Source organism: Pseudophryne corroboree, chromosome 5, assembly GCF_028390025.1.
Source record: "Pseudophryne corroboree isolate aPseCor3 chromosome 5, aPseCor3.hap2, whole genome shotgun sequence".
In the NCBI taxonomy this organism is placed as follows: domain Eukaryota; kingdom Metazoa; phylum Chordata; class Amphibia; order Anura; family Myobatrachidae; genus Pseudophryne; species Pseudophryne corroboree.
This window is the reverse complement of record NC_086448.1, coordinates 795,844,925-795,859,004: the sequence shown is the minus strand read 5'-3', so window position 1 is coordinate 795,859,004 and position 14,080 is coordinate 795,844,925.

The window sequence follows — 14,080 nt, the reverse complement described above, 5'->3', positions numbered from 1 at the left end:
AAAAGATGCATTTCTATATATGCGAAACTCTGGCATCAAGAGTAAGTGCGATGTCCATATCTGCCAGACGATGTTTCTGGACACGACAGTGGTCAGGTGATGCAGATTCCAAACGGCACATGGAAGTATTGCCGTATAAAGGGGAGGAGTTATTTGGGGTCGGTCCATCGGACCTGGTGGCCACGGCAACAGCTAGAAAATCCACCTTTTTTACCCCAAGTCACATCTCAGCAGAAAAAGACATAGTCTTTTCAGCCTCAGTCCTTTCGTCCCCATAATATCTGCTCAGGGATAGAGATAAGGGAAGAAGACTGCAGCAGGCAGCCCATTCCCAGGAACAGAAGCCTTCCACCGCTTCTGCCAAGTCCTCAGCATGACGCTGGGGCCGTACAAACAGGTGCGGTGGGGGGTCGTCTCAAGAGTTTCAGCACGCAGTGGGCTCACTCGCAAGTGGACCCCTGGATCCTACAAGTAGTATCCCAGGGGTACAGATTGGAGATTCGAGACGTCTCCCCCTCGCAGGTTCCTGAAGTTTGCTTTACCAACGTCTACCTCCGACAGGGATGCAGTATTGGAAACAATTCACAAGCTGTATTCCCAGCAGGTGATAATCAAAGTACCCCTCCTACAACAAGTAAAGGGGTATTATTCCACACTATATTGTGGTACTGAAGCCAGACGGCTCGGTGAGACCTATTCTAAATGGAGTCACTCAGAGCAGTGATAGCGAACCAGGAAGAAGGGGACTATATGGTGTCCCTGGACATCAAGGATGCTTACCTCCATGTCCAAATTTGCCCTTCTCACAAAGGGTACCTCAGGTTCGTGGTACAAAACTGTCACTATCAGTTTCAGACGCTGCCGTTTGGATTGTCCACGGCACCCCGGGTCTTTACCAAGGTAATGGCCGAAATGATGATTCTTCTTCAAAGAAAAGGCGTCTTAATTATCCCTTACTTGGACGATCTCCTGATAAGGGCAAGGTCCAGAGAACAGTTGGAGGTCGGAGTAGCACTATCTCAAGTAGTTCTACGACAGCACGGGTGGATTCTAAATATTCCAAAATCGCAGCTGTCTCCGACGACACGTCTGCTGTCCCTAGGGATGATTCTGGACACAGTCCAGAAAAAGGTGTTTCTCCCGGAGGAGAAAGCCAGGGAGTTATCCGAGCTAGTCAGGAACCTCCAAAAACCAGGAAAAGTGTCAGTGCATCATTGCACAAGGGTCCTGGGAAAAATGGTGGCTTCTTACGAAGCGATTCCATTCGGCAGATTTCACGCAAGAACTTTTCAGTGGGATCTGCTGGACAAATGGTCCGGATCGCATCTTCAGATGCATCAGCGGATAACCCTGTCTCCAAGGACAAGGGTGTCTCTTCTGTGGTGGCTGCAGAGTGCTCATCTACTAAAGTGCCACAGTTATGCATTCAGGACTGGGTCCTGGTGACCACGGATTCCAGCTTGAAAGGCTGGGGAGCAGTCACACAGGGAAAAAATTTCCAGGGAGTGTGATCAAGTCTGGGGACTTCTCTCCGCATAAATATACTGGAGCTAAGAGCAATTTACAATGCTCTAAGCTTAGCAAGACCTCTGCTTCAAGGTCAGCCGGTATTGATCCAGTGAGACAACATCACGGCAGTCGCCCACGTAAACAGACAGGGCGGCACAAGAAGCAGGAGGACAATGGCAGAAACTGCAAGGATTCTTCGCTGGGCGGAAAATCATGTGATAGCACTGTCAGCAGTTTTCATTCCGGGAGTGGACAACTGGGAAGCAGACTTCCTCAGCACGACCTCCACCCGGGAGAGTGGGGACTTCATCGAGAAGTTGTTTCCACATGATTGTGCACCGTTGGGAAAGACCAAAGGTGGACATGATGGCGTCCCGCCTGAACAAAAAACTGGACAGGTATTGCGCCAGGTCAAGAGACCCTCAGGAAATAGCTGTGGACGTTCTGGTAACACCATGGGTGTACCAGTCGGTGTATGTGTTCCCTCCTCTGCTTCTCATACCAAAGGTACTGAGAATTATAAGACGTAGAGGAGTAAGAACTATACTCGTGGCTCCGGATGGGCCAAGAAGGACTTGGTACCCGGAACTTCATGAGATGCTCACAGAGGACTCAGGGCCTCTGCCGATAAGAAGGGACTTGCTTCAGCAAGTACCATGTCTGTTCCAAGACTTACCGCGGGTGCGTTTGACGGCATGGCGGTTGAACGCCGGATCCTAAAAAAAAAAAAAAAAAGGCATTCCGGAAGAGGTCATTCCTACCCTGGTCAAAGCCAGGAAGGAGGTGACCGCACAACATTATCACCACATGTGGCGAAAATATGTTGCGTGGTGTGAGGCCAGGAAGGCCCCACGAAGAAATTTCAACTCGGTCGATTCCTGCATTTCCTGCAAACAGGAGTGTCTATGGGCCTCAAATTGGGGTCCATTAAGGTTCAAATTTCGGCCCTGTCGATTTTCTTCCAGAAAGAATTGGCTTCAGTTCCTGAAGTCCAGAAATTTGACAAGGGAGTACTGCATATACAACCCCCTTTTGTGCCTCCAGTGGCACTGTGGGATCTCAACGTAGTCCTGGGATTCCTCAAATCACGTTGGTTTAAACCGCTCAAATCTGTGGATTTGAAATATCTCACATGGAAAGTGACCATGATGTTGACCCTGGCCTCGGCCAGGCGAGTGTCAGAATTGGCGGTTTTGTCTCACAAAAGCCCATATCTGATTGTCCATTCGGACAGGGCAGAGCTGCGGACTCGTCCCCAGTTTCTCCCTAAGGTGGTGTCAGCGTTTCATCTGAACCAGCTTATTGTGGTACCTGCGGCTACTAGGGACTTGGAGGACTCCAAGTTGCTAGATGTTGTCAGGGCTCTGAAAATATAGATTTCCAGGACGGCTGGAGTCAGGAAAACTGACTTGCTGTTATCCTGTATGCACCCAAAAAACTGGGTGCTCTTGCTTCTAAGCAGACGATTGCTAGTTGAATGTGTAGTACAATTCAGCTTGCACATTCTGTGGCAGGACTGCCACAGCCAAAATATATAAATGCCCATTCCACAAGGAAGGTGGGCTCATCTTGGGCGACTGCCCGAGGGGTCTCGGCTTACAACTTTGCCGAGCTGCTACTTGGTCAGGGGCACACCCTGGCTGAGGAGGACCTGGAGTTCTCTCACTCGGTGCTGCAGAGTCATCCGCACTCTCCCGCCCGTTTGGGAGCTTTGGTATAATCCCCATGGTCCTGACGGAGTCCCCAGCATCCACTTAGGACGTCAGAGAAAATAAGATTTTACTTACCGATAAATCTATTTCTCGTAGTCCGTAGTGGATGCTGGGCGCCCATCCCAAGTGCGGATTGTCTGCAATACTTGTACATAGTTATTGTTACAAAAAAATCGGGTTGTTATTGTTGTGAGCCGTCTGTTCAGAGGCTCCTACGTTTGTCATACTGTTAACTGGGTTTAGATCACAAGTTATACGGTGTGATTGGTGTGGCTGGTATGAGTCTTACCCGGGATTCAATATCCTTCCTTATTGTGTACGCTCGTCCGGGCACAGTATCCTAACTGAGGCTTGGAGGAGGGTCATAGGGGGAGGAGCCAGTACACACCACCTGATCCTAAAAGCTTTAGTTTTGTGCCCTGTCTCCTGCGGAGCCGCTAATCCCCATGGTCCTGACGGAGTCCCCAGCATCCACTACGGACTACGAGAAATAGATTTATCGGTAAGTAAAATCTTATTATTAATACCTAATATAATTGCATTCACCTCACGAAAACAAATTGGAACAAGATGCAAATACTTAGTTTTTATTTAAACAACACATCCGTCAAGATCATTTGTAACTTGTCTCTATGGCTGCAGAATTATTGCTAATCTCACTGTAACTATGTGACTAGATTGCAGCACTAATGTTACTGATGTACTAAAGGATTAGCAGGGTCGGACTGGCCCACAGGGGTACCAGGGAAACCACCGGTGGGCCCCACTGCCTGAGTGCCCACTCCTTCCTCTAGAGATCATGTTCCAGACTGTGCACTTGTATTATACATGGTAGATATGTTGTATTACACTGCACTAAACTATTGTGTATTTCAAGCCTCTCTTGGAGGCTGGCAACACCCCCTTTGTAGGCTGGCCACACCCCTAAGTATGGGCCCCTATCACTGCATTCCCCCCAGTGGGCCCTTCATGCCCCAGTCCGACACTGAGGATTAGCATAACTGGGAGGGATTCAGATGCATTCAGCCAATCAAATGTAGCTGTCACGACGCGGGCGCTTACCGCCGTGGCTGATCACGGTGCTGGGTGGCCGCATGGGGGGCGCGGACAGCGGCGGAAGTGATGCGGCTTCCGGGAGGCAGGAGGGAAGACCTACAGATGGGTCCACATTTATCTTGACATTTAATAGGATTAACTGAGACTGGCCAGTCAGACTTAATCCCCTGCTGTATTGTTCTATGTATTGTATTGCAGTTGAGAACAATAGATGAAGGGTTTATGCTAATAAATCATGTTGTGCCTAGGCGCAGAAAACTAGTCAAGATAACCGTGGACCCATCTGTAGTGGCCTGCTGCATTCCTGTGTGTCTGCAGCAAGGGGGCGGCCATGTTGGAGACCAAGTGCAGCACCAATGACCGTCTATGGGTGAGTGTCAGCCAATCATGTTTCCTTGCTGCCTATAATAGATTGTTCTGTGCATCTCCAGGTATTCTGGTCCCATCTTTGCTCTCCGAGTTGTCAGCCGGCTCTCGCTGCATTGTGCCCGTCAGCTCCCCAGAATGTGGTCACGGTTAACCGCTCTCCCGCCGGTACCTTTGGATTCTCCTGAGTCCCGTAATGGTTCGCCAGCCTCTGCCTGTGTCTCTCAGTCACATCTTCGTATCATCCAGTGGACAGTCTTCACAGTTCTTTATTCACGTCTTCGCATCATCCAGAAAACCAATCTTCACAGTTCTTCATTCACGCCTTCGCATCATCCAGCAAACACATCTTCACAGTTCTTTAGTCACATCTTCGTGTCATCCAGAAACCAATTAGTTGCAGTTCTTCTCACGCTTCTACGTCATCCTGCAGACCTCGTCATAGTTCCTCCACCACGGCTCTTCATCATTCAACAAACCACCTCTCTCTACATTCACCAATTTCATTCTTCAGGAGTCCAGTGACCTCATTCACTACAGTTCGCCAACCCTGAATTAGTTAGTCACAGACTTTCTTCAGCTACATTAGGATCTGTTTCCGTTAATAAAATATATGAAAAGGAAATCTCTACTTCCTCCTTGGTTCCTGCATTCAGGAGCATCTGCTCCTTCAGCTGGTCTGAGTCCAACAGATTCACAAAAACAGCCTGCCCTGACAGTGACCCCCAAATTGCCACCATCGTCATCATCTTTTTGAACCTTGCACCACAGAGGCACATCTGCTTCTTCCATGTGGTCAGTGTAGACTACGCCCCTTCATCCACTCCAACTTCCTTCCCATCCCCAAAAGCGAAAAGAGTCGTAAGTCCCAAATTGCACCAGGAGTACAGAAGCACAACTTTTTGGTACTCATGAGTGGTTGTAAAAGAAGCACTTAGGGGGGAAAAAGAAGCAAATTAAGCTTATATCAAATGGTTAATGACCCCTATGTGCGCAATAAGTAACGCTGTACCTGGTCGGGATTCTAGCTTCTCTCCTGTCATATCAGGCTTTCATAAATTATACACGTAAATAGAAACTGGAAAGAAATGTAAGAAAGTTGCTCCAGGCTTTCCACATTCACAAGCTGTAATGAAATGCATAATTTAATCAAGTATTAATTATAAATATTACCTCGGGTCATTTATTAAAGCCCCCTTCCATTGAGGAGCACAGGATTAAGCTGAGTAACCAAGAAAGATTTTATTTATTTTCTGTCAGCTGAATTTGTAAAACTGTCCACGTTCCCTTTCAGAGAGTATAGCCAATAGGCATGCCTCCCAGCTGTCCCGATAGGGGCTGATTCTCAGATGCTGGCTGCTGTGACTGAATTGGGGCTTTTGCTGTAGTCACACCTGCAACTTTATGCTAATTGTAGTATAACTATAAACCCTTTCCCCGGTGTACAGCCGTCTGTCTGTGTGCTAATGCCGGTATCAGCCCTTCCCCCAGTGTACAGCCGTGCATCTGACTGTGTGCTAATGCCGGTATCAGCCCTTCCCCCGGTGTACAGCCGTGTGTCTGTGACTGTGTGCTAATGCCGGTATCAGCCCTTCCCCCGGTGTACAGCCGTGTGTCTGTGACTGTGTGCTAATGCCGGTATCAGCCCTCCCCCTAGCGTACAGCCGTGCGTCTGTGACTGTGTGCTAATGCCGGTATCAGCCCTTCCCCTGGCATACAGCCGTGCGTCTGTGACTGTGTGCTAATGCCGGTATCAGCCCTTCCCCCGGTGTACAGCCGTGCGTCTGTGACTGTGTGCTAATGCCGGTATCAGCCCTTTACCCCGGTGTACAGCCGTGCGTCTGTGACTGTGTGCTAATGCCGGTATCAGCCCTTTCCCCGTTGTACAGCCGTGTGTCTGTGACTGTGTGCTACTGCTGGTATCAGCCCTTTCCCCAGTGTACAGCCATGTGTCTGTGACTGTACTAATGCCGGTAACAGCCCTTCCCCCGGTGTACAGCCGTGTGTCTGTGACTGTGTGCTAATGCTGGTATCAGCCCTTTCACCGGTGTACAGCCGTGCGTCTGTGACTGTGTGCTAATGCCGGTATCAGCCCTTCCCCCGGTGTACAGCCGTGTGTCTGTGACTGTGTGCTAATGCCGGTATCAGCCCTTTCATCCGGTGTACAGCCGTGCATCTGTGACTGTGTGCTAATGCCGGTATCCGCCCTTCCCCTGGTGTACAGCCGTGCGTCTGTGACTGTGTGCTAATGCCGGTATCAGCCCTTCCCCCGGTGTACTGCCGTGCGTCTGTGACTGTGTGCTAATGCCGGTATCAGCCCTTTCCCCTGGTGTACAGCCGTGTGTCTGTGACTGTGTGCTAATGCCGGTATCAGCCCTTTCCCCGGTGTACAGCCGTGTGTCTGTGACTGTGTGCTAATGCCGGTATCAGTCCTTCCCCTGGTGTACAGCCGTGCGTCTGTGACTATGTGCTAATGCCGGTATCAGCCCTTCCCCTGGTGTACAGCTGTGCATCTGTGACTGTGTGCTAATGCCGGTATCAGTCCTTCCCCCGGTGTACAGCCGTGCGTCTGTGACTATGTGCTAATGCCGGTATCAGCCCTTCCCCTGGTGTACAGCTGTGCATCTGTGACTGTGTGCTAATGCCGGTATCAGCCCTTCCCCCGGTGTACAGCTGTGCATCTGTGACTGTGTGCTAATGCCGGTATCAGCCCTTCCCCTGGTGTACAGCCATGTGTCTATGACTGTGTGCTAATACCGGTATCAGCCCTTTCCCCGGTGTACAGCCGTGTGTCTGTGACTGTGTGCTAATGCCGGTATCAGCCCTCCCCCGATGTACAGCCGTGCGTCTGTGACTGTGTGCTAATGCCGGTATGAGCCCTTACCCCCGGTATACAGCCGTGTGTCTGTGACTGTGTGCTAATGCCGGTATCAGCCCTTCCCCTGGTGTACAGCCGTGCATCTGTGACTGTGTGCTAATGCCGGTATCAGCCCTTCCCCTGGTGTACAGCCGTGTGTCTGTGACTGTGTGCTAATGCCGGTATCAGTCCTTCCCCTGGTGTACAGCCGTGCGTCTGTGACTATGTGCTAATGCCGGTATCAGCCCTTCCCTGGTGTACAGCTGTGCATCTGTGACTGTGTGCTAATGCCGGTATCAGTCCTTCCCCCGGTGTACAGCCGTGCGTCTTAGAGATGAGCGCCGGAAATTTTTCGGGTTTTGTGTTTTGGTTTTGGGTTCGGTTCCGCGGCCGTGTTTTGGGTTCGACCGCGTTTTGGCAAAACCCCACCGAATTTTTTTTGTCGGATTCGGGTGTGTTTTGGATTCGGGTGTTTTTTTCAAAAAACACTAAAAAACAGCTTAAATCATAGAATTTGGGGGTCATTTTGATCCCAAAGTATTATTAACCTAAAAAACCATAATTTACACTCATTTTCAGTCTATTCTGAATACCTCACACCTCACAATATTATTTTTAGTCCTAAAATTTGCACCTAGGTCGCTGGATGACTAAGCTAAGCGACCCTAGTGGCCGACACAAACACCGGGCCCATCTAGGAGTGTCACTGCAGTGTCACGCAGGATGTCCCTTCCAAAAAACCCTCCCCAAACAGCACATGACGCAAAGAAAAAAAGAGGCGCAATGAGGTAGCTGTGTGAGTAAGATAAGCGACCCTAGTGGCCGACACAAACACCGGGCCCATCTAGGAGTGTCACTGCAGTGTCACGCAGGATGTCCCTTCCAAAAAACCCTCCCCAAACAGCACATGACGCAAAGAAAAAAAGAGGCGCAATGAGGTAGCTGTGTGAGTAAGATAAGCGACCCTAGTGGCCGACACAAACACCGGGCCCATCTAGGAGTGTCACTGCAGTGTCACGCAGGATGTCCCTTCCAAAAAACCCTCCCCAAACAGCACATGACGCAAAGAAAAAAAGAGGCGCAATGAGGTAGCTGTGTGAGTAAGATAAGCGACCCTAGTGGCCGACACAAACACCGGGCCCATCTAGGAGTGTCACTGCAGTGTCACGCAGGATGTCCCTTCCAAAAAACCCTCCCCAAACAGCACATGACGCAAAGAAAAAAAGAGGCGCAATGAGGTAGCTGTGTGAGTAAGATAAGCGACCCTAGTGGCCGACACAAACACCGGGCCCATCTAGGAGTGTCACTGCAGTGTCACGCAGGATGTCCCTTCCAAAAAACCCTCCCCAAACAGCACATGACGCAAAGAAAAAAAGAGGCGCAATGAGGTAGCTGTGTGAGTAAGATAAGCGACCCTAGTGGCCGACACAAACACCGGGCCCATCTAGGAGTGTCACTGCAGTGTCACGCAGGATGTCCCTTCCAAAAAACCCTCCCCAAACAGCACATGACGCAAAGAAAAAAAGAGGCGCAATGAGGTAGCTGTGTGAGTAAGATAAGCGACCCTAGTGGCCGACACAAACACCGGGCCCATCTAGGAGTGTCACTGCAGTGTCACGCAGGATGTCCCTTCCAAAAAACCCTCCCCAAACAGCACATGACGCAAAGAAAAAAAGAGGCGCAATGAGGTGCTGTGTGAGTAAGATAAGCGACCCTAGTGGCCGACACAAACACCGGGCCCATCTAGGAGTGGCACTGCAGTGTCACGCAGGATGTCCCTTCCAAAAAACCCTCCCCAAACAGCACATGACGCAAAGAAAAATTAAAGAAAAAAGAGGTGCAAGATGGAATTGTCCTTGGGCCCTCCCACCCACCCTTATGTTGTATAAACAGGACATGCACACTTTAACCAACCCATCATTTCAGTGACAGGGTCTGCCACACGACTGTGACTGAAATGACGGGTTGGTTTGGACCCCCACCAAAAAAGAAGCAATTAATCTCTCCTTGCACAAACTGGCTCTACAGAGGCAAGATGTCCACCTCATCATCATCCTCCGATATATCACCGTGTACATCCCCCTCCTCACAGATTATCAATTCGTCCCCACTGGAATCCACCATCTCAGCTCCCTGTGTACTTTGTGGAGGCAATTGCTGCTGGTCAATGTCTCCACGGAGGAATTGATTGTAATTCATTTTAATGAACATCATCTTCTCCACATTTTCTGGATGTAACCTCGTACGCCGATTGCTGACAAGGTGAGCGGCGGCACTAAACACTCTTTCGGAGTACACACTTGTGGGAGGGCAACTTAGGTAGAATAAAGCCAGTTTGTGCAAGGGCCTCCAAATTGCCTCTTTTTCCTGCCAGTATAAGTACGGACTGTGTGACGTGCCTACTTGGATGCGGTCACTCATATAATCCTCCACCATTCTTTCAATGGTGAGAGAATCATATGCAGTGACAGTAGACGACATGTCCGTAATCGTTGTCAGGTCCTTCAGTCCGGACCAGATGTCAGCATCAGCAGTCGCTCCAGACTGCCCTGCATCACCGCCAGCGGGTGGGCTCGGAATTCTGTGCCTTTTCCTCGCACCCCCAGTTGCGGGAGAATGTGAAGGAGGAGATGTTGACAGGTCGCGTTCCGCTTGACTTGACAATTTTCTCACCAGCAGGTCTTTCAACCCCAGCAGACTTGTGTCTGCCGGAAAGAGAGATCCAAGGTAGGCTTTAAATCTAGGATCGAGCACGGTGGCCAAAATGTAGTGCTCTGATTTCAACAGATTGACCACCCGTGAATCCTTGTTAAGCGAATTAAGGGCTCCATCCACAAGTCCCACATGCCTAGCGGAATCGCTCCGTGTTAGCTCCTCCTTCAATGTCTCCAGCTTCTTCTGCAAAAGCCTGATGAGGGGAATGACCTGACTCAGGCTGGCAGTGTCTGAACTGACTTCACGTGTGGCAAGTTCAAAGGGCATCAGAACCTTGCACAACGTTGAAATCATTCTCCACTGCACTTGAGACAGGTGCATTCCACCTCCTATATCGTGCTCAATTGTATAGGCTTGAATGGCCTTTTGCTGCTCCTCCAACCTCTGAAGCATATAGAGGGTTGAATTCCACCTCGTTACCACTTCTTGCTTCAGATGATGGCAGGGCAGGTTCAGTAGTTTTTGGTGGTGCTCCAGTCTTCTGTACGTGGTGCCTGTACGCCGAAAGTGTCCCGCAATTCTTCTGGCCACCGACAGCATCTCTTGCACGCCCCTGTCGTTTTTTAAATAATTCTGCACCACCAAATTCAAGGTATGTGCAAAACATGGGACGTGCTGGAATTTGCCCATATTTAATGCACACACAATATTGCTGGCGTTGTCCGATGCCACAAATCCACAGGAGAGTCCAATTGGGGTAAGCCATTCCGCGATGATCTTCCTCAGTTGCCGTAAGAGGTTTTCAGCTGTGTGCGTATTCTGGAAAACGGTGATACAAAGCGTAGCCTGCCTAGGAAAGAGTTGGCGTTTGCGAGATGCTGCTACTGGTGCCGCCGCTGCTGTTCTTGCGGCGGGAGTCCATACATCTACCCAGTGGGCTGTCACAGTCATATACTCCTGACCCTGCCCTGCTCCACTTGTCCACATGTCCGTGGTTAAGTGGACATTGGGTACAACTGCATTTTTTAGGACACTGGTGAGTCTTTTTCTGACGTCCGTGTACATTCTCGGTATCGCCTGCCTACTGAAGTGGAACCTAGATGGTATTTGGTAACGGGGGCACACTGCCTCAATAAATTGTCTAGTTCCCTGTGAACTAACGGCGGATACCGGACGCACGTCTAACACCAACATAGTTGTCAAGGCCTCAGTTATCCGCTTTGCAGCAGGATGACTGCTGTGATATTTCATCTTCCTCGCAAAGGACTGTTGGACAGTCAAGTGCTTACTGGAAGTAGTACAAGTGGGCTTACGACTTCCCCTCTGGGATGACCATCGACTCCCAGCAGCAACAACAGCAGCGCCAGCAGCAGTAGGCGTTACACGCAAGGATGCATCGGAGGAATCCCAGGCAGGAGAGGACTCGTCAGAATTGCCAGTGACATGGCCTGCAGGACTATTGGCATTCCTGGGGAAGGAGGAAATTGACACTGAGGGAGTTGGTGGGGTGGTTTGCGTGAGCTTGGTTACAAGAGGAAGGGATTTACTGGTCAGTGGACTGCTTCCGCTGTCGCCCAAAGTTTTTGAACTTGTCACTGACTTATTATGAATGCGCTGCAGGTGACGTATAAGGGAGGATGTTCCGAGGTGGTTAACGTCCTTACCCCTACTTATTACAGCTTGACAAAGGCAACACACGGCTTGACACCTGTTGTCCGCTTTTCTGTTGAAATACCTCCACACTGAAGAGCTGATTTTTTTTGGTATTTTCACCAGGCATGTCAACGGCCATATTCCTCCCACGGACAACAGGTGTCTCCCCGGGTGCCTGACTTAAACAAACCACCTCACCATCAGAATCCTCCTGGTCAATTTCCTCCCCAGCGCCAGCAACACCCATATCCTCCTCATCCTGGTGTACTTCAACACTGACATCTTCAATCTGACTATCAGGAACTGGACTGCGGGTGCTCCTTCCAGCACTTGCAGGGGGCGTGCAAATGGTGGAAGGCGCATGCTCTTCACGTCCAGTGTTGGGAAGGTCAGGCATCGCAACCGACACAATTGGACTCTCCTTGTGGATTTGGGATTTCGAAGAACGCACAGTTCTTTGCGTTGCTTTTGCCAGCTTGAGTCTTTTCAGTTTTCTAGCGAGAGGCTGAGTGCTTCCATCCTCATGTGAAGCTGAACCACTAGCCATGAACATAGGCCAGGGCCTCAGCCGTTCCTTGCCACTCCGTGTGGTAAATGGCATATTGGCAAGTTTACGCTTCTCCTCCGACAATTTTATTTTAGAGTCCTTTTTTTACTGATATTTGGTGTTTTGGATTTGACATGCTCTGTACTATGACATTGGGCATCGGCCTTGGCAGACGACGTTGCTGGCATTTCATCGTCTCGGCCATGAGTAGTGGCAGCAGCTTCAGCACGAGGTGGAAGTGGATCTTGATCTTTCCCTAATTTTGGAACCTCAACATTTTTGTTCTCCATATTTTAATAGGCACAACTAAAAGGCACCTCAGGTAAACAATGGAGATGGATGGATACTAGTATACTTATGGATGGACTGCCGAGTGCCGACACAGAGGTAGCTACAGCCGTGGACTACCGTACTGTACTGTGTCTGCTGCTAATATAGACTGGTTGATAATGAGATGTAGTATGTATAAAGAAGAAAGAAAAAAAAACCACGGGTAGGTGGTATACAATTATGGATGGACTGCCGAGTGCCGACACAGAGGTAGCTACAGCCGTGGACTACCGTACTGTACTGTGTCTGCTGCTGATATAGACTGGATGATAATGAGATGTAGTATGTATAAAGAAGAAAGAAAAAAAAAACCACGGGTAGGTGGTATACAATTATGGACGGACTGCCGAGTGCCGACACAGAGGTAGCTACAGCCGTGGACTACCGTACTGTACGGTGTCTGCTGCTAATATAGACTGGATGATAATGAGATGTAGTATGTATAAAGAAGAAAGAAAAAAAAAACACGGGTAGGTGGTATACAATTATGGATGGACTGCCGAGTGCCGACACAGAGGTAGCTACAGCCGTGGACTACCGTACTGTACTGTGTCTGCTGCTAATATAGACTGGATGATAATGAGATGTAGTATGTATAAAGAAGACAGAAAAAAAAACCACGGGTAGGTGGTATACAATTATGGATGGACTGCCGAGTGCCGACACAGAGGTAGCTACAGCCGTGGACTACCGTACTGTACTGTGTCTGCTGCTAATATAGACTGGATGATAATGAGATGTAGTATGTATAAAGAAGAAAGAAAAAAAAAACCACGGGTAGGTGGTATACAATTATGGATGGACTGCCGAGTGCCGACACAGAGGTAGCTACAGCCGTGGACTACCGTACTGTACTGTGTCTGCTGCTAATATAGACTGGTTGATAATGAGATGTAGTATGTATAAAGAAGAAAGAAAAAAAAAACCACGGGTAGGTGGTATACAATTATGGATGGACTGCCGAGTGCCGACACAGAGGTAGCTACAGCCGTGGACTACCGTACTGTACTGTGTCTGCTGCTAATATAGACTGGATGATAATGAGATGTAGTATGTATAAAGAAGAAAGAAAAAAAAAACCACGGGTAGGTGGTATACAATTATGGATGGACTGCCGAGTGCCGACACAGAGGTAGCTACAGCCGTGGACTACCGTACTGTACTGTGTCTGCTGCTAATATAGACTGGTTGATAATGAGATGTAGTATGTATAAAGAAGAAAGAAAAAAAACCACGGGTAGGTGGTATACAATTATGGATGGACTGCCGAGTGCCGACACAGAGGTAGCTACAGCCGTGGACTACCGTACTGTACTGTGTCTGCTGCTAATATAGACTGGATGATAATGAGATGTAGTATGTATAAAGAAGAAAGAAAAAAAAAACCACGGGTAG